Source organism: Typopeltis vanoorti, chromosome 25 (assembly GCF_054136105.1).
Source record: "Typopeltis vanoorti isolate ZY-2024b chromosome 25, IOZ_Tvanoo_1.0, whole genome shotgun sequence".
Classification (NCBI taxonomy): domain Eukaryota; kingdom Metazoa; phylum Arthropoda; class Arachnida; order Uropygi; family Thelyphonidae; genus Typopeltis; species Typopeltis vanoorti.
The window spans coordinates 8217867-8243048 of NC_143573.1; the positions used below are offsets into that span (position 1 = coordinate 8217867).

Here is a 25182-nt window from a genome sequence, read left to right on the forward strand (position 1 = left end):
AGGCGTCATTCCTTATTACTAAAATACTCTGGATTAGAGAGATAGATGTTGAAAATTTTTCCACTTGGTTATACTATAAATTAAAGATTAATCCTTTATCCAAGTGTAAGCAAACAAAGTTTGTGTGTGAAGTAACTTCTCGACTGGCAAACCGATGAGACCTCAATAAAAGTCAACACTGGTCTGGATAGTGACCCTTCTCATAATGCATAGCATTATATATGTCCATAAAGATGTGTGCTTTGCATTATGGGATGCTAAGACAAGTGATGTGAAGTCATTAGTCTCTATATATGAGTTGCCCTATCATGAAGTTACTTCACACGCAAACTTTACTAACACTTGGATGAAGGATTAAATCAAGAAATATAATTTTTTGGCATCTTTAATTTATTGACACTTTCACTCAACTACCAAACTTATGTAATGGTACTATCGTACTCATCTTCCACTCCTTGAGTACCTTTCCTTGTCCAGACTTTCATTGAAAAGCCAAGTCAAGGGAGCTGTTCTCTCAAAACCCATGGTGAAATTTCATCCAGTCTCACTGCTTTGTCACACTCTCCTCTTACACTTCTAAACCTTGAACCTTTCCTATCCTTTGGTATTAAAACCTACTTCTCCAGGAATAAATACCCAAATAAAGTGTTCATCGATTAATGCCACCATGTCCTTTGCGGCAGTCACTCTATTCCCATTCTTATCCAAGAATGTCATTCTTCCACAGTTTTCTCTTCCTACTGGCACATAGCTAAAAAATTCCTTAGGATTTTCTTTGGATCTCAGGGTCAATCTCTTCTCATATTCCAGTTTTGCCTTCTTTACCATACTAGTCACTCTCTTGGCCTGAATCTTATATTCTTCATGCATCTGCTCTCCACCCCTCTCCTTATCTCTTCCATAACTTTTTTTTTTTTTTTTTTGCCTGCACTTCCTCTTTGATATTGTTTGTCATCCGCTTTACACTAAATTGTGTCCTCTTCTTCACTCATGGTATACAGCTTGCTGTTGCTGCTAATATTCCTTCACAATTTTCCAGGCACTAATGATATCTTGCCCTTCCAATTCCTCCCTTCATGGAACTGCCCCAAGTTGATATCTAAGACTATTATAATCACCTACCTTATAATTCATATACATTCTCTTTGATATGCTTGCATGTCTATTCATCTTCCAAGTCAAAACCACATGGTCACTCTCTCCAACTGGAGGCAGAGATGCTGTCTCAGTTATAATCAGCTCTTCTGAAGCTATGACCAAATCCAAAATTCTTGAACCTCATGTTCCTTTTACATGTTACCTAAGACATTTGTCCCTCAAGCATTCTAGAAATTCCAATCCTTATTACTAATGCAGTTTCCTCTTCCCAATTTATACTGCTGTAGTTAAAATCTCCCATGACAATAATTCTCTTGCACTTGCCAAGCTCAGCTGTCTAAACATCTCCTGCTCCTCACCCTCTATGCTCCCTGACTTGTAGCAACACCCCACCAAATATCCTGTCATGCCCATCTCTACCTCACACCATATGCTTTCAAAACCATTAGTGCCATTGTCTTCCAAATCCTCCACTTTGAGAGGACATTAGTCATCACTTATCATAAGCAGTACTCCACCACTACGTTTTCCCTTCCTGTCCTGTCGAACCAAGCTGTACCCTGCTACTTCTATCCTGTTTGTATATTGTCTTTCATCAACGATGTCTCAGAGATCCCAATAATCTTTGGACAAGCTGTTGCTATCAGCTCCACCAATTCATCACCTTTATTCTGGATACTCCTGGCATTAGTATAAAGAATAAAAATGTTACTGTTTCAGTACCTATCATTATCCCCTCTAGACTCCTTTGGATTCAGCATTTCCTGATGTATTCTACCTTCGCCCAAGCATCTATTCCCACAAGAGGCCACTCCTGCTGCCATCCATCCTGATAATTCTAGTTTCCCTGCATTAATACACTTACTCATTCAAAGAACAGCATTCTCTCTCCAGATGCATATGTCCTTCCTCATTCAAATGTAAGCCATCTGTCACATAGAGTTCCTTTCTGTGCTCAAATGTTCTCCAAGCATCCACATATTCCAAGCCTTTCATTTGACACATTCTGGCTATCATACTATTCATTATTAACCTCCCTACCGGCTGAGGTGGATGAAATATCCACTCCACCATAGCATTCTGCCCCCCCCCCACCCCCCCCCCCCCCCACCCCCCCCCCCCCCCACCCCCCCCCCCCCCCACCCCCCCCCCCCCCCACCCCCCCCCCCCCCCACCCCCCCCCCCCCCCACCCCCCCCCCCCCCCACCCCCCCCCCCCCCCACCCCCCCCCCCCCCCACCCCCCCCCCCCCCCACCCCCCCCCCCCCCCACCCCCCCCCCCCCCCACCCCCCCCCCCCCCCACCCCCCCCCCCCCCCACCCCCCCCCCCCCCCACCCCCCCCCCCCCCCACCCCCCCCCCCCCCCACCCCCCCCCCCCCCCACCCCCCCCCCCCCCCACCCCCCCCCCCCCCCACCCCCCCCCCCCCCCACCCCCCCCCCCCCCCACCCCCCCCCCCCCCCACCCCCCCCCCCCCCCACCCCCCCCCCCCCCCACCCCCCCCCCCCCCCACCCCCCCCCCCCCCCACCCCCCCCCCCCCCCACCCCCCCCCCCCCCCACCCCCCCCCCCCCCCACCCCCCCCCCAATAACAAAATATTAGTAAGTAAATAACAAATTCAACAATGAATAAATACAATACTGTCCTGCGGCGATCGAGGTCTCTTCAGTGGGAGCCAGGCCCAGAAGTGAAGATACCAGGAAGAAGCAATGGCGAGGTCATCTTTACCTATATGAGTTGCCAAAAGGTGTGCAATTATTAAATTACTCTGGATTTAGATAAAGATGTTGGAAGTTTATTTTTCACTTGGTTAGACTATAATAAATTTAGTTTAATCCTTTATCCAATACGGGAATAAAAAAAAAAAAAGGCGTTAGCTGATTTTTTTTTCCTTTATCCAAGCGTGAGCAAACAAAATTTGTGCCGGAAAGTATCTTCAGGACTAGGGTAAAGTAGTACAGCACCGGGAAACTCGTTGCAGAGGTGGAGCAAGCTAACATCACTCCTATCCCAGTATCTCCCGTAATGCAAAACACATCTCCTTAAGGATATGTATAATGTTATGCATTAAGGGAAGGGCCACTACCCAGACTACTTAAGACCTTCATTGTGGTCTCTTCAGTGGGAGCCTTTCTCTAAATCCAGAGTAATTTAATAAAAAGGTGGCACACCTTTTGGCAACTCCGAAAGGTAGACATGGCCTTGCTATTGCTTTTGCCTGGTATCTCCACATATGGGCCTGGCTCCCACTGAAGATACCTCAGTAAAGGTCGAAACTAGTCTGGGTAGTGGCCCTCCCCTTAATGCATAACATTATACATATCTGCAAGGAGATGTTTGGCATTATGGTAGATACTGAGATAGGAGTGATGTTGCTTGATTCACCGGTGTTGTACTACCTTACCCCAGTCCTGATGATACTTTCAGGTGCAAACTTTGTTTGCTCACACTTGGATAAAGGATTAAACTAAATTTAATATTATAGTCTAACCATGTGAAAAATAAACTTTCAACACTGTTCTTAAAGTAATTGCAAAGTTAGAGAAAGATAAATTATTGGGCACAATAAAATTAAGAATATCGAAAGGGTTTTGGATATTCAAATTGCCCTTCCGAAAAATATCCTGGAAAGTACATAACTCGTCATATAGTTCTATTGCATTTACGTCTTTATTGTCGCCATCCTTCAAGAGATTCTCTAAATCATCACAATTTTTTCGTAAATCTTCGTTATTAATTTGTAGTAATCTATACAAGAAATTGAAATTATCATAATATATTTTTAGCTGTTCAAAATTATTATTATTATTATTATTTTAACGGTGTCTCCATGGAGTCAAAAGACTCATCGCGTAATTAAATGTTCAATTACCGAGCACATTGCAACGTCTAGAAGTGTATAAAACATATTCACTCAAAATTTTACTTCCGGCGATTGTCATGATGCTTGTAGTCAAATTGTCGCGACTTCTTTCGTCGTCGAACTTCCGTACCAGTTTTAAATTCTTGTTCTCCATCCACCTCTTCGTTCAGTAATTTTGCCTTTTTTAGAACTTCTTTAAAATGTGTATCTGATCGATACTTTTGTAAGAATATTTTTAAGTTTTCGATAGATTCTAAAGCAAATGTAATGTTCATATTTTTATCTTGAAGCATTTTACTCACGGGGTTTATTCTGCTAAGTAAATCATGCCAAGTTATAAGAGAGCAAATAAATTTGTAGGCCTGTATTTTAGCACATAATGTTTGTGCTTAATGCTGAGTTTCTTTATTAAAATTTGCATTATTTAAAATTTCAAAAAGTGCATCGTAAATTTCTCGTAACTGATATCATAGAGGGCGGATTGCATTAATTTTACTTTCCCATCGCGTTTCTGATGGCTGTTTCAATATTAAATTTTTTACTAACTTTAAAAGGATTGCCCACCATTTGTAAGAGAATGAAAAGAAATTGTATATTTCTTGAATAATTGCAAAGAAACTAATTGTATCTGCATTCACTTTGGCTGCATCGTTAATGATTAAATTTAGAGTATGAGCAGCACTACACTTAAAAAGTTCGAGGAGTTTTGTTTAAAAGCTAATTTTGGAGCCCATATTTTTTCCCTTTCATATTTGCCCCATTGTCATACCCTTGACCTCGCATGTCTTCAATGGGAATAGTCCATTTTTTCAGTTGTTCCATTATTGTTGCACATAAACTACGTCCAGTGGATCTGACATATCTGCAAAACCTAAAACGTTTTCCCTGATCTTGACAATTCTGTTGTCACAGGAAACAAAGCGAATGATAATGGTCATTTGTTCTGTTTTACTTGCATCAGGTGTGCAGTCTAAAATTATGGAATAATATTTAGATTTTCGAATTGATAATAAAATTGTATCCCTGATTACGTTACTTAAAGTTTCCAATATTTCATTTAGACTGTCTTTACTAAAATAGTGTACTCTATTGTTTCGTTGTAGGGCCCCTTCAACATGATTTTCTATAATGGGATCAAACTTCGCAAACAGTTCGACTAATTTAAAAAAAAATTGCCGTTATTACTTTCATATAATTTATCAGATGATCTGCGAAAAGCTAAATTTTGGCTATCAAGGAATTTTATAATTTCAATCAAGCGTTCTAAAACACTCGTCCAATGTTTCTTTTCCATTTCATACATGCTTTGAGTCTGGCAATCAATAGTAGTTTTGTTTTTTAAATTTTTATCAAGTTCCATTTTAAGAAATTTTTCATGTGAGTTAAACTAGTCTCATGTCTCTGCAAAGTTGTACTTACATTTCTCCAATCGCTATAACCTTCTACAACACTACTTGATTCAGTAGGTGTGAAAAGTTTGCAACAAAAACAAAAAACAGAATTTAAAGTTGCGGAATAAATGAGCCATGTTCTTGGCATGAGCTCTCCATTTTCCATTTTTCTATTATAGCAGGTGTCGCCAAATTTGCGACCATATGTATCTCTGGGATATATTATATTTTTCTTTTGAACATTTCATTTCAATTAAAACAACTCGTAATTTTTCATCAATATTTCCCCATTCACCTGGATCCTCTAAATTTACAGAGACTAACAATGTGTTAGTTTCGTGGTCAACTACAACTAAATCTTCTCCTAACTGTTTTTCACTTAAATCATGCATCTTGTTATCTTGTTCAATAGTTGCAGTAGTACCTTCATGCAAACTGGATGATGTGCACGGTTCTTCAACTCTGATTTCTGATGTATCGAGTTGGTTACAATCTGCATCAGAATATTTTAATATTTTAACAAATTTATTAAGAGCCCCAGTTTGTTTCTTAATATCTGCTTCTTTTGCAGCATGACACTTACTATTTTGTGGACCAGATAACTTATTTTTAATTTTTGATTCCATTTCTATTTTATACCCACAAGAAATTATTACATAACACGACACAGAGATGAAATAATGGTCTGCACTGCACTATTGTCAGTAGCCTACTGAGATGAGTACCATATTACACGACACAGAGACGTAATAATAGTCTGCACTGCGCTACCGTTAGTAGCTACTGAGATGCGTACCATATGACTGGTTAGGTAGCAAAAAAAATGTTTTGTATGAAAATTCGTTTCTGTGCATAAAAACCATTCACTGTTTCACTTTAGATAGACTGCAGTAGACACAACATTCTGCAGGCAAGCATTTAGCCTGCTCTCGCTGCAAAATTGTGAACGACCGGCTGATCAAGGAGGCGGCAATATACAATTTTTCTTAATTTTTATTCAGTGTATCTGCCTTATTTATTTTAATATTGATCATTCTAAGAATTTTTTGTTTTTATGATAAAAATTTTGTTTCTTAAAATTGAACTTATGAACTGTTCCCCGGTATCAGCGCCCCCTGCATAATGGCGCCTGCATGCACTGCATGCCTGATTCCGCCAGCCCTGTTGATATGGATGAAGATGCTCCCAATTCAGACTTCTCGGCCTCCCCTAATGAGAAGGTGCCACCGATCATCCTAAGGGAAAAGCAGATGGACAACCCTAAGACCCACCATGGCAAACCTGCAAATAAATTATAGCTTAGCCAAAAATGTAGATGAGGGCATAAAAAATCCAGCCCGCCATGGTTACTGACTATAGAAATCTTACAAAAGAAATGGATGCAAGAGGAATACAATATCATAAATTTTCACTTACCTCCGAAAAAAATCTGAAAGTGGTGCTCCGAGGAGTTTCTGAGGATATTGACCCAGATGAAATAGTCACTGACCTCAACTTGCAAGATTTACCTCCCATAAAGGTCAGTAGAATGTTTAGATTAAATAAGACCCCTATGCCTCTAGTTCTTGTAGAGATCCATAATATTTACAAAAACATATACAATCTAAAGTCAATCTGTGTACTCAAAATCACCCCTTCTGGGGTGATTTTGAGCACACATATTGACCGCTGAGAAAAAGAGCTTCTGGGCAGTGCCACAGGTGCCAAAAATTTAACCATGCCCAGAAGTTGTGTAAAGCCCAGTAGATGCTTAAAATGTGGCGAGACTCACCACACAATCACTTGTACCAAACCAGAAACCACCCCAGCTAAGTGTGCTAATTGTTGTGGCCCTCACCCTGCTAACTATAGAGGGTGTATTCATTACCCCATAAACAGCTGGAACGACCCAAACAGTCAACCTACCTCTTCATCTAGAGTGAGTGCACCTGATATTCAAACTCCTCAGTCCCCAAGAGTGAGAACATGGCAACAGGTGCTCACCCACCATTAACTGAGCCCCTCAAGAGGATGAATCTTCAACATCAAATGAGAACCTATGCCGATGTGGTCCGCTCCAAACAGACAGTCCAAAACCAAAACCTGGCCAATCCACATTCAAATCTAACAACTATCATCACCTCTTCTCTTGAAATATGCTGCAGGATTTCAGCAACTCAAATCCATCACTAAGTACTACAAAAAGATTTTTACAGCAAACTCAATCCATATTATGTGCACTCTCTGATGCATAGGAAAAAACTCACTCCAGATTTGCTTAGGATTATTGCTTGGAACGCTAACGATCTCAAAAACAAAGTGTTGGAAATTCAGGAATTCAATAACAGATATAACCCAGATATGTTACTAATCAACGAAACTCAACGAGGTGGAGGTACAGCCATCCTTATCAAAAACTACATAAACCATCATTCTGTAGCCAACCCTGAAACTACCAGCCTCGTAATCACAGGTATTAATATCATCACAAACTCAGTTGGAAACCTAAAAATTTTTGCTGCTTGTAACCCTCCATCAAAATTATTGTTGATCTCAGATCTGGATGCCATCCTCAGAGTTAAAGGACCGGTCATTATCACTGGAGACCTCAATGCAAAACATCCTTCCTGGAACAGTAAATCTACCAACAAAAATGGCTGCTTACTGTTTAACTACTCAAGCTCTAATTGTATAGCTGTGGCTGGTCCTTTAGAACCAACTCATCTCAGTCCAATTGGCTCCTCAGACAGCCTAGATATCATTGTCCTCCAAGATGTCAATTTGTAGTACAACCTGGATTCACTAGACAAATTACCCTCTGACCACAATCCTATTCTGCTTCAATTAGGCAATCAGAAGGGACTGTCCCCTCTGCCTCACACCTTTATACCTTGGGAAAAATTATCTGATTTGCTCTCAGACTACTTTGGCCCTGTTCCTCACATTAACTTCAAGGAAAAAATCGAATCTGCAGTCAATAAACTTACTCAACAAATCAATGCAGCCTTATCATCTATCAACTCAAATACACCTGCTTCTAAGCCTAAACGACTAGAAGATATTATGAACTTAATCAGGGAAAAAAATAAGGCAAAAAAGCTATACCTTAATACAAGTGCTCCCAAAATAAAAAGATTCTTAACAGAATGAATGGTGCAGTGAGAGAAGCACAAGCCCATAGAAGCAAACTATGGGAAGATAAATTAGCTTCCTTTTCACCCATGATCAAACGTTTGGAAACTGTTAAGAAATATCAAAAACAAAAATAAAACTCTTCTTCCTCTCGAATCGGATTTAGGCGTTGTTCACTCAGATGCTGAAAAAGCCGAAACTATAGTTAAAAATTTAGAAAGCAGTGCAGCCCATCATATGACAACCTGAACTTCAATCATATTTATAAAATCCACCGCCACATCAGATACGTGCTAAAGCGGTGTGATACCTGTACCTCGTAATCACAGGTATTAATATCATCACAAACTCAGTTGGAAACCTAAAAATTTTTGCTGCTTGCAACTCACACCTACTTCTCCAGCAGAAATTTATGACAGCATACAGAATTTAAAGAATAAAAAAGCTCCTGGACCAGATCCAATGGAATACCAGCTAAAATCAGCTTGTATAGGAGATCTTCCTATACAAGCATTCCTAATAAAGTTATTAAATTGCTTCCACGAAAGACCATCGTACACCTTACAACAATAATAAATGCCACGCTCAGATTTAAATACTTTCCCTATGCTTGGAAGTTGGCAGATGCGATTCCTATTTATAAGCCTGGTAAGGACCCATAGCTGCCACAAAGTAATCGTCCCATCTGTCAGATTTCCAATTTGGGCAAAATTGCTGAAAAAGTCATCCTTTCCAAAATTCAAGTTTATGTCAACATGTTAAATATCCTTCCTACAGAACAGTTTGGCTTTCGTAAACTCCACAGCACTACTCAACAAATTCATAGACTGACGGAATACACTACCACCAGCTTCAACTGGCACCAGTACACCGGAGCAGTTTTTCTCGACTTAGAAAAGACCTTCGACAAACTATGGCACTTTGGACTCCTATACAAGCTGATTTTAGCCGGCATTCCATTGAATCTGGTCCACCTTATAAAGTCATTTCTTTCTGGAAGATGCATGCAAGTTAAACTAAATGGGACAATATCTACCCAGCAGCAGATCTTGGCTGGAGTGCCTTAAGGATCCCTCCTGGCACCGATACTTTTCTCTGTCTACATGGCAGACATCCCTCATAATCCGATGTCATCTATCATTGCCCCCTACGCCAACGATACAGCAATACTAGCCAGATCTCTTAAACCACATCTTGTTACCAAGAAACTACAAGATAACCTGCTGAATTTGGAGCACTGGTTCTCCATTTGGAGATTGCAAGTAAAACCCTCAGAAAAAAAGCAGTGACCTGCTGTTCACTAAAAGTTCAAGATCTCCTAAAGAAGACATCTTCCTATTTAGCATCAAAATTCCCTGGAAAACAGAAGCCAAATATCTCAGTGTACTGCTGGATAGAAAACTAACCTTCAGCCCGCATACAAAATCCTCATATGCAAAGGCATCAAAAGTCATCACACAGCTCTACCCTCATATCAATAAGAACATCAAACTAGATATTAAATTCAAATTGCTCCCCTACCAGTTGATGATTTGTCCCATTATTACTTAGGCATCCCCAGCCTGGAGCCACACTTCAAGCACAAATATCTTTAAACTGCAGAGACTGCAAAACAAATGCTTACCCATGATTTTTAATGCACCATGGTACATTAGAAATGTTCAACTTCATCGAGACACAAATATCTCTTATATCTACTGTTTCCTGCAATCTTTAGCAGTAAAGTAATTCTCAAAATCGTCCTCACACCCAAATGAATTAATTCAGTAAGCAGCTAATTACGATGAATCAGATTTATGTAAATATAGAAGACCTAAGGCCATCCTAGCTCACTTCAAGGATCTAGAACTTGCCCCAAATCGGGCAGAACACATCGCTCATAAATTTCTCCCTACGCAGTAACCTTATCAGATAGCAGGAATTTAAAAGCAGTATGCTTCACCCTTTTAGACAGTAACATTCTGCTTAGTATCACTGCTGGGTCTGGCTCCCACTGAAGAGACTTCAATAAAGGTTGAAACCGGTCTGGGTAGTGACCCTTCCCATAATGCATAGCATTATACATGTCTGTATGGAGATGTGCTTTGCATTATGGGATACTAAGGCAAGTGAAGTCATATCACCTTTACCATGAGTTGCCCCAGTCCTGAAAATTCTTCAGGCACAAAATTTGTTTGCTCACACTTGGATAAATGATTAAACCAAGTTTATAATTTCTTCGTATCTTTAATTTATAGTATAACCAAGTGAAAAAACTTCCAAAAACAACTGAATATTTCCTTTCATATTTCTTATATCATTTATGTACAAATTAAACAGCAGTGGCCCCAGCACTGAACCTTGTGGCACACCACTAGTCACCTGTTATTGCCTGGATTCTGCCCCACCATATACCACTTATCTGTCCAGCAGTCACCCTCTTGTCCACTTAACTAGTGTCGCATCCATCCCCATTTGTCTAATTTACGTAACAGTGTTCCATGTGGTATTCTATCAAATGGATTTGCAAAATCCAACAAAATCATCACTTAGCCATTTCCGTTATTAAACTCAGCTGTCACTCTATTATAAAACATTAGTAAATTACCGATCGATCAGCATATCAGGGGTCGTTGTCAAGGTCTTGGAGAAAGTACTCAAGGATAAAATACAGGAATGGATTGATGAAAATGAGATACTGTATGGGGGACTGCATGGTTTTGTGAAGGGTAGATCATTCCTCAGTAACTTGCTCAGGTTTTATAACACAGTGACGGCTGAACGGATAAGGGTAATGGGTTTACAGTGATGCTGCTGGACCTGGCTAAAGCCTTTGATAGGATACCAAATGAAGTCTAATCTGTAAACTGCAACATATGGGAATGGATATAGGGTTGGTGAGATGGATAGGAGGGTGGTTCATGGAGAGAGATACCAGAGAGTCCAAAAGATGGCCTGTGACTAGTGGTGTGCCGCAGGGTTCTGTTCTTGGACCACTGCTGTTTAGTTGGTTCATTAACGATATAGGGAAGGATCTGAGAGGAACGGTTTATTTGTTCACTGATAATGCTAAGTTGGGTAGGGCAATAGTGAATGCAGAAGATGTCAAAATTTTGCAGGATGATTTGGATAGATTGGAGGTATGGGCTAAGGAGAATGGGTGTCAATTTAATGTGACAAAATGTAAGGTTATGCATTTTGGGGTGAAAAGATTAGCAGCAGTATATCACATTGGTGGAACTGTACTCCAGGAGATTGATGAGGCCAGGGACTTGGGAGTGTTGGTGGATAGGGAGTTGAAGTTTAAGGGGCACATCGCAAAAGTGACTAAATCAGCTAATCAAATCACTTGGATGCTGAAGAATACTTTGATGAACAGAGATAAGCAAGTTATTGTTCCTCTGTACCGAGCCTTGATAAGACCCCATCTTGATTACTATGCCAGATATGGTCACCTAGGTTTCTTCTTGATGGGGAGCAGGTTGAGAGGATCCAGAGGCGAGTGGCCAAGATGATAACAGGTCTATGGAACGAACCTTATGAAAACAGGTTGAAGATTTGTGGGTTGCAGAAATTGGTCGATAGATGGAATAGGGGAGATATGATTAAGACATCCAAATTGCTGAAGGGTTTCTATAGGATTAATTCAGAGGATATTTTTGAGAACAGGACTGGTGGTGGTAGAACTAGGGGACATCCATGGAAACTGGGCAAGAGTGTAGTTAGTAAGGGTGTTAGAGCTGGGTTTTTTTACTTTTAGAGTGGTGAATGAGTGGAATAAGCTGCCAGAGTCTGTTGTGGGTGCTATGACTGTGAATGAGTTCAAGGTAAAGTATGATAGATACTGTGTGAATGTCGAATATCATGGACATGATGTTTAGGGCCTCCCTCGATGAGTCTAAGGACTCCTTTGAGTCTCCTGTAATAATAAAATTACTAAGGCATGATTGACCCTTTACAAAGCCATGTTGACCTTCATACAGTATCATAATTTTATCTACCCATTCCTGAATTCACTTTTTTACCAATTTTTCTAGTACTTTTACCACTATGCCTGAGATACTGATTGACCTATAATTTGCTACTGTGGTCTCAGCACCTCCCTTATGCAGAGGAATAATTTTGCCCCTTTCCACTCTTTTGGAACTCTGCCAGAGTTGAGACTTAAATAAAACAGCTTAGTCAAAGGCATTGCCAGTTCCCTTACACATTCTCACAAAACCCTAGCTGATATTCCATCTAATCGCACAGCTGTATTTACACTGAGATTTTGCAATATCCTAAGACACTCCAATTCATCCACCTCTGTTCTCACATTTGTCTGTCACATATGTTAAAACAGTAACCTCACTAAGAAGATATATGCTTGCAAAGTGGTCACTCAGTAAATCAACTGTTTTATTCGCTTCTGTTTCCTCTTGCCCATCATTACTCATTAAGATTAATCTTCCATGGTTATTCTTCCTCTTACTGTCCACATAATGAAAGAACTCTTTAGGATTTCCTTTATCCTACTCATCTAAATTTTTCTCATCATTTGAATTTGCTTTCCTTGCTAAGCTGGTCACCTTTCTTGCTTGAGCCTTGTGATGTTCATGAGTTTGCTGGTCACCTTTCTTGCTTGAGCCTTGTGATGTTCATGAGTTTGCTGGTCACCTTTCTCTTTATATACCCTCCACAGTATTTTCTTCTTCTGCAGCTCATGCTTAATGATATTATTTATCCATCTAACTCCTCCTGATTAACCCTCCCTATCCTAGGTATACAGCTTAATACTGCTTCCTCTAGATGACTCTTAACTATCTCCCATGCACTACTAACATCCTTACCCTGCAGTGTTTTATGCAATGGTACAGATTTAAGTATTTTCCAAAGCATGTCATAATCACCTCCTAGTAGCTCCAAATGTACCCTTTCTTGACAGAATGTCCCTCATTATAAATAGCTCTTCTGATCCTATGACCAGGTCCAATACTCTCACACTCCATCACATGGTGCCTCAAGTAATTATCTCTTAGTAGGTGTATAAATTCCATTTCCTTCCTGCCATATGATCTTTCTTCCTTCCAGTCTATATCTTCATAGTTGTGAAGTCCCCTATGATATAATAATAATAATAATCACTCATCCTGTACTAATTTGGTGATGCATGTCTTCCAGATCATCTATGGAACTCCCTGGCCTATAGCAACAGCCAACTGTATATTTTGTCTTATTGGTATTTATCTCACACAAGGTTGCTTCAAATGAACAATCACCTTCCCACCTGTCTCCTATTCTTTTTGGTTGCAATTGATCTGCTCTCATCAGCAGTACTCCTCCCTCCCCTTCTTATCTTCTTCTTCTTCTGTCTTCCCTGAAAATACTAAACCCTTCACATTCAATCCCTTAACTATATCATCTGCTGTTAGCCAAGTCCCACTATTTGATGTAACTTTGGCTCATTGAACTAACCAATGCCAAAAATTCCACCTTCTTGTGCCTGATAGTTATAGAAATAGCAACATCCCTCTATTCCCCCACCCACTTTTACTTTCTGAATTGACTACCCTATTCAATATTTTTGCTTGAGAGACTATATTTTTCATTTGGTCATTCTCACACTCACTCGCTTCAAGGGTGCCTTCACAACAACTCGCTTCCATCCTAATTGCTTAAGTTTCCCTGAATTTGAACGTCAGCATGCTGGGTGAACAAAGCTCTCTCCAGACACCTAATATAATATCAAAACCATTCAGACACAGTCCATCTGCATTGTACAAATACTTCTTTCTGTCAAAGAGAGAGAGAGAGATCACAGATCCACAAATTCTATATAATTCCTTTTGCACAATCTACATATAGATTCATTGGCTATCAATGCCCTCCTCCTCAGTTTGCCTCTATCATAACATGGTAGGAGACTTAGTCTTCACCTTCTCGCTCTTCAGTTTTGCCTCTTCTAACAACTCCTTTACATTCTCCCTCATAGAATACTTCTCGACTCCCAAATCATTGGTACCAACCAAGACAATCAGAGTACATGTTATGTAATACAGTACATGTTTATATGTTAGTATATACAATATATGCTATATAATATACACCCTAAGATATGAGTAATACATTTAGAATAACACTAATCTTTCATTTAATGATTTTTTTTTTTTCAGGCTCTGTTAGAAAAACTTCTGAGATCATGTACTGGAATTAAAGTTGTCTATGTTCTTCTAAGATCAAAAAAAGCAAATTACAAAGAACGTCTTGAAGCCCTGCTGAATGATACTGTGAGATATTTGGTTTATTAATCTTTTTAGTAATGTTAAATGTTTTCAGGATATTACTGATCCATGTAAATTTTGAAAATGAAGCATGAGGAAGAACTATGTAGAGTTATGCAATGTTTATAAATAGAATTAAACAAGAGATACTTAGCAATGTTATTGTAAATTTTAGCTAGAGATCAGAAGTTAAAAAGCAAATTTTATTATTGTTATTGTTAACCTCAAGAGTCAACAGACTCATTGTGAGAGGCCCATTCAACCAGGAACATGTCTGTAAATAACACATCCTTATTCCCAATAACTAACTAAAAACTATTGTTATTAATTAGATTGTGTGATGTTTGATCGGCAGCAATAAAATTCAACCCAAAGTGTTAAAATTCGTGAACGTGTTAAAACTAAGATATGCTGTGTGTGTGTGTGTGTGTGTATATAGTGATTGCTGTTATGGCAGTTTCACATATTATTGGAAATCGGTTGAAGAGGGTTAGCATTTCAACTCAATTGTCAGCTTAATTTTCACATGATTTCTAAAAAATATATAAATACTGGAGTTTACTCACAACACATTTTGGCCAAGTATTACTTAGCACTTCTGAAGATATATTGAGCCTTGATTGAAGGAAGAAACCTTCAACAATAAAAATCAATAAACAACAAGCAATTGGTTGAAATGTGGTCATGTGGACAATGCATTTCACTTCAAATATGACAAAACAGCAAGGAAAGGTAGAAGCAATAAAACCATATTGTTTTTCGCTTCACCTCTCTTTTATTACTCGTCATTCTGCTGCTATTTTTTTTTTTTTTAAGCATTCATTTTATTTCAATAATTTTTACTTATTAAATTTTAATTTGTTTTGTTTGGATAATTAAAATATATAGATTTATTTCGTTAATTTAAGCCTGTGGACCACCTGTCCCATCATCGCAGACCACAGGTTCAGAAAGATTGCTATGTGGTTCTCTCACCTTATTGTGACCCCAATTCATAAGTAGTTTAGAAATAGAAGACATGACACAACATAAATTAAAAAATTAATTTTAATTAGGAAAAGTATTTTAGAAAATTTTCTACTGTTTTTTTAACTGTTTCTTATGGGGGGGCAAGGTCCCTTGGCCCCCCCCTTCCTGGGTGTGCCATTGGGTCCCAGTACCAAGCCCTGTGGGACCCCACTTGTAACCCTCTGCTTCTTTGAAACTGCCCCACCATACACAACTCTCTGACACCTATCGCACAGCCAATCCTGAATCCAATTGACCAATCCGACATCCAGACTCATGTGCTACAACTTAAATATCAGCTTATCATGTGACACCCTGTCAAATGCCTTTGCTAAGTCTAAGAAAATGGCAGTATATGCCTTTCCTTCATCTAATGCTCTTGTAACTTTATCATAAAAGGCTAGCATTTTGCTAAAACAAGACCGCCCCTTCTCAAATCCACGTTGACTTCCACAGATAACATTACTCTCATCTGCCCAATACTGTATATGTTCCTTCACTACTTTCTCCAGGATCTTACTAACTACTGATGACACACAAACTAGCCTATAATTAGACACTTCCAGTCTTCTACCACTCTTATGCAATGGCACTATCTTACCTTCCTTCCATTCCATGGATACCTTTGCTGCAGCCAGATTTTTATTGAAAAGTCAAGTCAAAGGCACTGTCAGTTCCCTAGCATATGCTCTCAAAACTCGTGGTGAAATACCATCCAGTCACACAGCTTTACTGACATCCAGAGTACTCAGTATTTGAAACATACTCTCCTCCTGTACCTCTAAGCCTCAAACCTGCCCAATCCTTCTTCCATTAAAACCAACTCCTCCAGGATGAAATACTCCAATAAAGTGTTCATTGAACAGTTCCACTATGTCCTCTGCATCAGTCACTCTATTCCCATTTTTATACCACAATATCATTCTTCCACAGTCATTTCTCCTCCTACTGGCCACATATCTAAAAATTCCCTAGGATTTGCTTTGGATCTTAGGGCCAATCTTCTCTCATATTCTAGTTTCATCTTTCTTACCATACTAGTCACTCTTCTGGCCTGTGTCTTATACTCTTCATGCATCTTCTCTTCACCTGTCTTGTTATATCTCTTCCATAGCCTCTTTTTTGCATGCAATTCCTGTTTAATATTGTTTATCATCCACTTTACTCCAAATTATGTCCTCTTGTTCACTCGTGGTATACAACTTACCATTGCTGCTAACAAATGTTCTTTCATAATTTCTCACGCACTAATGATATCCCAGCCTTCCAATTCCTCCATGCCTTATATCATCACCTGCCTTATAATTCCACATACGTTCCCGTCTCTTTGATACACCTGCATGTCTATTCATTTTCCAAGTCAAAACCATATGGTCACTCTCCCCAACTGGTGGGATAGATGTCATCTCAGTTATTATCAACTCTTCTGATGCTATAACCAAATCCATAACTCTTGAACCTCTCGGTCCCTCTATTACATGTTGCCTAAGACATTAGCCCCTCAAGAATCCTAGAAATTCCATTCCCTTATTGCTACATGCATCTTCCTCTCGCCAATTTATACTACTGTAGTTAAAATCTCCCATAACAATCATTCTTCTTGCACTTGCCAAACTCAATTGTCTAAACATTTCCTAGTCCCCACCCTCTGTGCTGCTGGGCCTGTAGCAACACCCCACTAAATATCCTGTCTTGCCCACCTCTACCTCACACCATATGCTTTCATAATCATTAGTACCACTGCCTTCCAAAGTCTCCACTCTTAGAGGTCATAGGTCGTCACTTATCATAAGCAGTACTCCACCACCACACTTTCTCTTACTATCCTGCTTAAAACTGCTATACCCAGCGACTTCTATTCCTGTTATTATATCCTCTTCTGTCAACCACGTTTCAGTGATCCTAATAATTTTTGACCTGGCTGATGTTATCTGTGCCACTAATTCCTCTCCTTTATTCCAGATACTCCTGGCATTAGTATAAAGCATATAAATGTTGTTGTTTCTGTACCCATCATTATCCCCTCTAGACTCCATTGGGCTCAGTGTTAGCTGATGTCGTCCCCCTTCTCCCAAGTACCCATTCCCACAAGAGGCCACCCCTGCTACCATCCTCCATAGGATACACTGACTTGTTTAGAAAAGCAATCTCTCCAGATGCCTACGTCCTTCCTAATTCAAATGTAAGCAGTCTCTCGCATACAATTCCTCTCTGTCCTCAAACGCACTCCAAGCATCTACATATTCCAGTCCTCTCTTGTCACACATTCTAGCTATTGTGTCATTCAATATTACTGCTCTTCTGCTTATCTCATCATTATCATACCTAGGCAACACACACACTATCTTTCCTCTCTGTGTCTTCTTTCATACCACCTCAAGCAAGAATTTCATATCTCACGCTGCCCTATTTACACCACCACTCAAGTAATTTGTTTCCACCATCACAATCATCTCGTCCACCCTTTCACCTCTCTTAACTGCTAAAGCCACACTTTCTATCGTTCCTCCTGGCAAACACTCCTCACGCATCCTATCTTGAACATCACGGATCATTGAGTTGCCATACATTATACCTGTTACCATTCCCTCTCTCTTATTGTTTCCATTTTCTCCTCTTCTAGCACCTTTCCATACCTCTCTCTCATTTCGTCTCTCCTACTGTTTCCATTCTCTCCTCTTCTAGCACTCCCATATCCCTCTCTCATTCCCTCTCTTTTATTGTTTCCATTCTCTCCATTTCCACTTCCACATCCAATTCCATCCTCTCCTATCATTCCCAAAACTCTCTCTCTCTCTCTCTCTCTCTCTCTCTCTCTCCCCTACTCTGATTTGCCTTGCATTTGTCTCTTCCAGTCTCCTAACCTCATCTTTCATACTTCTTCCAAGACATTCTACCTCCTCTTTCAGCTCCTCTATCTACCTCTGTAGGACAGTCACTCTTAATTGAAATTCACTCTCCCAAACAAAACCATCTCCTAAACTTTCACAGTCACTCATACCTTTTTTTTTCTTCATTCTCTCCTATCACACTACTCATCTTCTGTTATTCATTTCCCATTCCTGGAGCAACAAGGTCAGTTATTAATATTATCTATTGCATTTATTTCCTCCCACTGCCTGCACTGTACACACACACACACACACACACACACACACACACACACACACACACACACACACACTCCTTCCTCTCTCACAATCCAGATATCCAATTCCCGAGATGCATACATGCCGCAAGTACTGGATGCCACATCCCTTATTATATTGCTTATAATAGAGTTCTTAAATGGCAGAGGATTTGCGACATGCCATTTGCGACTGCAGCTGAATCTGCCATCATTCGTTACTGCCGAGGGACTACTAGCATAATCATTAATTATTCAAAATAGTGTCACTGATTAGTGTCAAAAATAAATGCTAAATAAGTATTAGGGAGTATAAATAAATAATTAAAGTTCAAACAATTACAAGCAAAACAAAACATTAAGTACACTAAATAAAATAAAATAATGTATTAGGGAGTATAAATAAATAATTAAAGTACAAGCAATACAAAACATTAAGTACACTAAATAAAATAAAATTGAATACAGTAATGAAAACTTAGCTTCGTCTTGTCTTCCACCGTTATGCATCCGACCCCGTGTCCTCTTGGTAACCAAAATACACAATATCACGACAACAACTAACTTCAAAAAAACAACCACTTAAGTACACTCTTATTCTAGAGAAACAATTTAGCACTCAAAAACATAGAAAAATGGACTATTCACTGATTAAAAATCACTTTCTTCAGCACAGCTTAAATTTACCGCCACGTGCTACGGCGACATGTTGTTAGAGGCAAAACTGAAGATCAAGAAGGTGAAGATTGTAAGTCTCCTACCATGCTATGATAGAGGCAAACTGAGAACGAGGGCATTGCTAGCTAATGAGTTTATACGTAGGTTGTGCAGAAAGAATGATGTAGGATCTGTGGTCTGTATTTGATGGAAATAAGGATTTATATGATGCTTATGACATGCTCTAAATGATTTTGGTGTTAGATGTCTATAGAGAGCTTTGTTCAATGAGCATGCTGAAGTGCAAATTTAGAAAAACCTAAGCAATTAAGGTGGAAGCAGGTGAGTTTGTAAAGGCATCCATGATGCAAGTGAGTGTGAGAATAAATAAGTGTAGAATGTAGCAAGCAGAAAGAATCATTCAAAAATATTGAATAGGGTAGTCATTTTCAGGGAAGACAGAGAAGATAGAATGGGGGGAGGGGAGTACTGCTAATGATAGCATCCTCCTCTGTCTCCTATTCTCCAAAAAGAATAGGAGACAGAGGAGGATGGCTGTTCATTTGAAGCAGTCTGTAGTTAGATTGACCAATAAGACAAAATATACAGTTGGTTGTTGCTATAGGCCAGTGAGTTCTGGAAGACATGCATTATCATATTGCAAGTCAAGTGATTATTATTGGGGACTTCCACTAAGGGATATAGACTGGAAGGAAGAAAGATCACACGACAAGAAGGAAATGGAATTTATACGCCTATTGAGATATCAGATGGACTGGACTATGGGTGTACAAGTATTAGACTTGGTCATAGGATCAGAAGAGCTATCCAAAACCAAGGTGTGAACATTGCCTCCATTTGGTGAAATTAACCATGTAGTCTTGACTTGGGATATTATACAACATGGGGAATATTCTGTCAAGAAGGGGTATATGTGGAACTGACAGGCAGGTGATTATGACAAGCTTAGGAAGAAGCTTAAATCTGTGCCATGGCTTGAAACACTACAGGGTAAGGATGATAGTAGTGCATGGAAGATAGTTAAGGGTCATCTAGAGGAAGCAATATTAAATTGTATGCCTAAGGTAAGGATGGTTAATCAGGTAGGAGTTAGAGGGATGAGTAATATCATTAAGCATGAGATGCAGAAGAAGAAAATGCTCTGGAGGATATATAAAGTGGAAGGTGACCTTCAAACTCCTGTATAGTACAAGGCTTAGGTAGGAAAGGTGACCGGCATGGTGAGGAAGGTAAAATCAGGTTATGAGAAGAATCTAGCTTAGCAGGCCAAAGGAAATTACCAAGAGTTCTCTTGTTTTGTAGCAAGTAAGAGGAAGAATGGTTATGGAAGATTAACCTTAATGAGTGATGATCATGAAGTGTGACAGAAGCAGATAAAATAGTAGAGTTACTTGAGTGATCACTTTGCAAGGGTATATCATCCTAGTGAGTTATTGTTTTAACATATATGACAGATACTATTATTCAGATACTAGATATACTATAATATTCAGACTTCACTCTTTTGTGATGCTGAACGGGTAGCTTTTCTCATCTGTCCAAATGTGTTTGACAGGTGATATGTTACTGATTGAACATTTAAAAGAGGATTAAATGAAAAGTTGGGACAGTAGAGTTGGACACCAGAGTGTTAAGAATTCATAGATCCAAGACTGGAATTGAATGTTGGAGAGCGAAGAACAGAACATGAGCAAATATTAGAAGTGGCAAAGATGGGAAGACAGGATTAGAAAGAATGCTGTTAGCAACCATTTAAAGATGACTGCAGTTGGAAAAAAAATTCTGAAAAACTAATGAAGGTTGACCATATGGCAAAAAGACTAAGATCTGATTAGGAGAACAGGAGAATAGTGTACTGGTGAAAGTAATGTGGAAAGAAGAGCAAGAAATGCATTGTTAGTGACAAGAGCTATGGAAGTTTACATGAACTCTGCACACAAGAGGGTTCAAGACTTACAACATTATAGTGTGAAGAAAGGGAAAAACTTAAAGCTGATCCCAAATTATTATACCCTAGATATTGTTTGGGATCAGCTATATGAATAAAATTATTTTAAAAATTACACAATGGAAGACATAAGCAGCATATGGTTTTCCAAGAACTAACGAAACCATAAAAGTAATACATATAGAATGGGTGCCCTCCCATACAATAACTGATAATGAAGTATTGTAGTTTTCTATGTTTTTACTTTTTCTTTGAAAAGCACCTATTCCTGTTGATACTTATAAATTAAAGATGCCAAGAAATTATATTTTTGGTTTAGAGGCAGATAGCAAAGATGGTTTCAGGACTGTACAGTGTTAGTTATGAGGATCGGCTGAGGGAATGTGGAATACAGAGTTTGGTAGATAGAAGAAGGAGAGGTGATATGATCGAGACTTTTAAACTGTTGAGAGGCAGTTACAGGGTGTACACTGCGGAGTTCTTTCTCTTGGTGGAACAGCAGGAAGGAGCAATGACAAGGGGCCATCGCTGAAGGTTGAAAAGGAGGCTGTGACCAAGAGAGTGAGGATTGTTTTCTTTGCGTGGAGGGTTATTGAACTGTGGAATGCACTGCCTGATAGTAGCGAGAGCAAGAACGGTCAATGAGTTCAAGGAGTGGTATGATAGGCTTTGTGTTTCCTAGGAGTTACCTCCCATGATGAGTCTCTTGACTCCATGGAGGTCTGAATAATAATAATACTTGTGTTGTTTGATTCAATAAAAGTAACCGAATTATTGGCAATATTTTCACTGTTTGAAATGCACAATGAATCTGAATAAATATGAAAACGTTTCTTTAAATTGGTGGTTTTCAAGCGTAAGAAGATCACTGATGCATTAATCTGCACGTTGCAGTAATTACTTGCCAACTTTATTTTATACCAATAAATTTTATTTCTTTTATAAAGCAATGTACTTTTACAATTTAATGAATTTATGATTTATGATATAACACCACCTGTCTTAAGGGAATTGTCCAATGAATTAGCAGTGGCATTGGCATGCCTGTTTCTTAGGTCTTACAACAGCACAGGCCCTAAGAGTGGAAAGAAAGTAAAATTGTTCCACTGCATAAAGATAGTGATAAGACCGTGGCTATGAATGATAGGCCAGTCTATATATCTGGAATTGTTGTAAAGTTACTAGAGAGATCATAGAATTGAGTTGATAACAGCAGTATTCTCTGTGATTGTTAGCTTTGGTTTGTTAAGGGAAGTAATGTAGGTAAAACATGATCACCAAAACATGATTTGACACCTTTCTTATGTACTATAACAAGATGACAGATGCAATGGGATAGAAAGATGTATATACAATGGCACACTTCGATTTTGCAAACACTTTTGATAGACTACCGCATGATAAGCTGTTAAATAAATTTAAACAAATGAGATAGGATAGCAAACTAGCAAGTCGGATCGGTGACTGGCTGTCAGATAGGTATCATAAAGTTTGTAAGTTGGATAGGGATACAGTATTCTGGGTCTGTATTGGGGTCATTGTTATTCAACCTTAATTGAATAACATTAATGATATTGGGATGAGTTTAACTGGTGATATGCAACTGTTTGCAGATTATGCAAAATTTGGGAGAACAATACAGATTCATGCAGATATTGTGCTGTTGAATGTTGTGGTCTCAGGAGGACTTGAGATTGCATGAATGGGCAGGTATGTGGAACTGTCAGTTGAATGTTGCATCAATGGAATGCAAAGTATATACCTGATATACTTTTGAAGGAGATGAGAGATGTAAGAGAGGTGGACAATAACCGTAAATTCAGGGGCTACATTGCACAAGTTGTGAAGTCATTACTTGGATAATGGCAATGATGTGAAAGAGCTGGACATGCAGAAATGAAGACGTTATGATTCCTATAAGGCCTTGATCAGGCCTTATAGGAATTAGGGTATGTTAGTGTCCAGATGAGATTCACAAAAGTGGTAATAACTGGACTTTGAATTTGGAGTATAAAAACAGATTGAGGGAATGAAAATTGCAGTCTCACAAATAAGAGCAGGAGGGAGGGATGGGATGTGATTGAGACATAAGTTGGTTAGCAGTTATTACCAGGTTAACATGGAAGAAATTTTTCATGAAATGAGAGAGAGGTAGAACAATGGGCCATTGCTGTAAACTGTATGAGGAGGGTGTGAGTAAAAGAGTGAGGAGAGGGTTCTTTGCATGGTGAGTGGTAGACGAATACGGTGAATGCAGACAGATTGAATGAGTTTGAGGCATGGTTTGATAAACTTTGTGGGATAGTGTGCACCTTCTGTGATGAGGCTTTGACTCCATGGAGATCTGATGTTAATAATCATATGGTTATGATCCTCTTGTATAAGGTTTTGATCGAGCCACATATGTACTACCATGTGCAGATTTGGTTGCCTGGTTTTCAAGCGGATGAGGATGTATTGGAGTTGGAGAGGGTACAGAGAAGGTTTACTAAGTCATTGTCAGGTCTATGGAATGTTAGATACAAGTACAGACTGAGGAGGTGCAACTCACAGGGCCTTGTGAATAGAAGAATAAGAGAGGATAAAATATATTATATTATTATTATTGTTACCCCAAGACCTCATGGAGTCAAAGACTCATCTGGGAAGTCCTTTTATCTCACACACACACAGTTCATCATACCGTACCTTGAACACATTCAAACTCCTTGCAGACACCACACTCTCAGGCAAGGCATTTCAATCATTCACAACTCTGCAAGTAAAAAACCAGCTCCTCACTCCCCTAACACCCTCTTTATACAGTTTCCAGGGATGACCTCTGATTCTCCCCCAATCTCCCACTATTTTCTGTAGAACTTCTCCAGCATTGATTCTATAACAATCCCTTAAAACTTGTAGGTCTCTATCATATCTCCCCTCTTCCTCTTGTTCGCCAGACTCTGCAAATTACATCTTCTGAATCTTTCCTCATACTCGACATTCCGGAGATCAGAAACCACCTTAGTCAATCGCCTTTGGACCCTTTCCAACATCTCACCATCCTTCTGAAAACCAGATGACCAAATCCTGGCACAATAGTCCATGTGTGGCCTAATCAAAGCCTTATACAATGGAACAAGAATCTCCCTACTTCTACACATCAGTGTCCTCCGAATCATTCCCAGAAGCCTTTGTTTTGTCTTCACAATTTTGCTTATGTGTCCCCTAAATATCAGATCCTTATCCACTATCACCCCCAGATCTCTTATTTCTTCCACCTCCAACATTATATCCTCACCAAGCATAAATTCTGCATCCCATCTTTGTTTTCCAAAATTTAAAACCTTACATTTTGCAACACTGAACTCGCATCTCCATTTCCGTGCCAATCACTCAATTTATTCAAGTCTTCTTGTAAGGCCACAACATCTTCATTACTCTTCATGGTTCATTCAAACTTTGCATCATCTGCAAACAACTGAATATCTCCATCCAAATCTTCACCTATATCGTTAATATACAAGTTAAACAGTAATGGTCCCAAAACAGACCCCTGAGGTACTCCACTAGTGACTTTCCTTTTCCTGGATATTGCTCCCCCATACACAACTTGTTGATGCCTATCAGATAGCCAGTCTCCAATCCAATGCACTAATCTAATATCGAACCCCCATCTTTTCTAGTTTGACTATCAATATATCATGAAGTACTCTCTCTCAAAAGTCTTTGTGAAATCCAA

At 39.3% G+C, this 25182-nt stretch overlaps 1 protein-coding gene across 7 annotated transcripts in view; it reads left to right on the top strand.

The window, feature by feature from the left end:
• The first annotated feature begins 4026 nt into the window (after window positions 1-4026).
• Window positions 4027-25182, top strand: part of LOC150092518 (fatty acyl-CoA reductase 1-like) — a 292198-nt gene continuing 271042 nt past the window's right edge. For 6 of the 7 annotated variants that reach the window (XR_016550516.1, XR_016550517.1, XM_090414618.1 and 3 more), the window contains exons 1-2: window positions 4048-4182; window positions 14593-14706. The gene's annotated coding sequence lies outside the window, so the exon portion shown is untranslated. Of the gene's footprint in view, window positions 4183-14592; window positions 14707-25182 lie in introns of all 7 variants that reach the window. The other variant, XM_090414619.1, reaches the window with a different exon arrangement.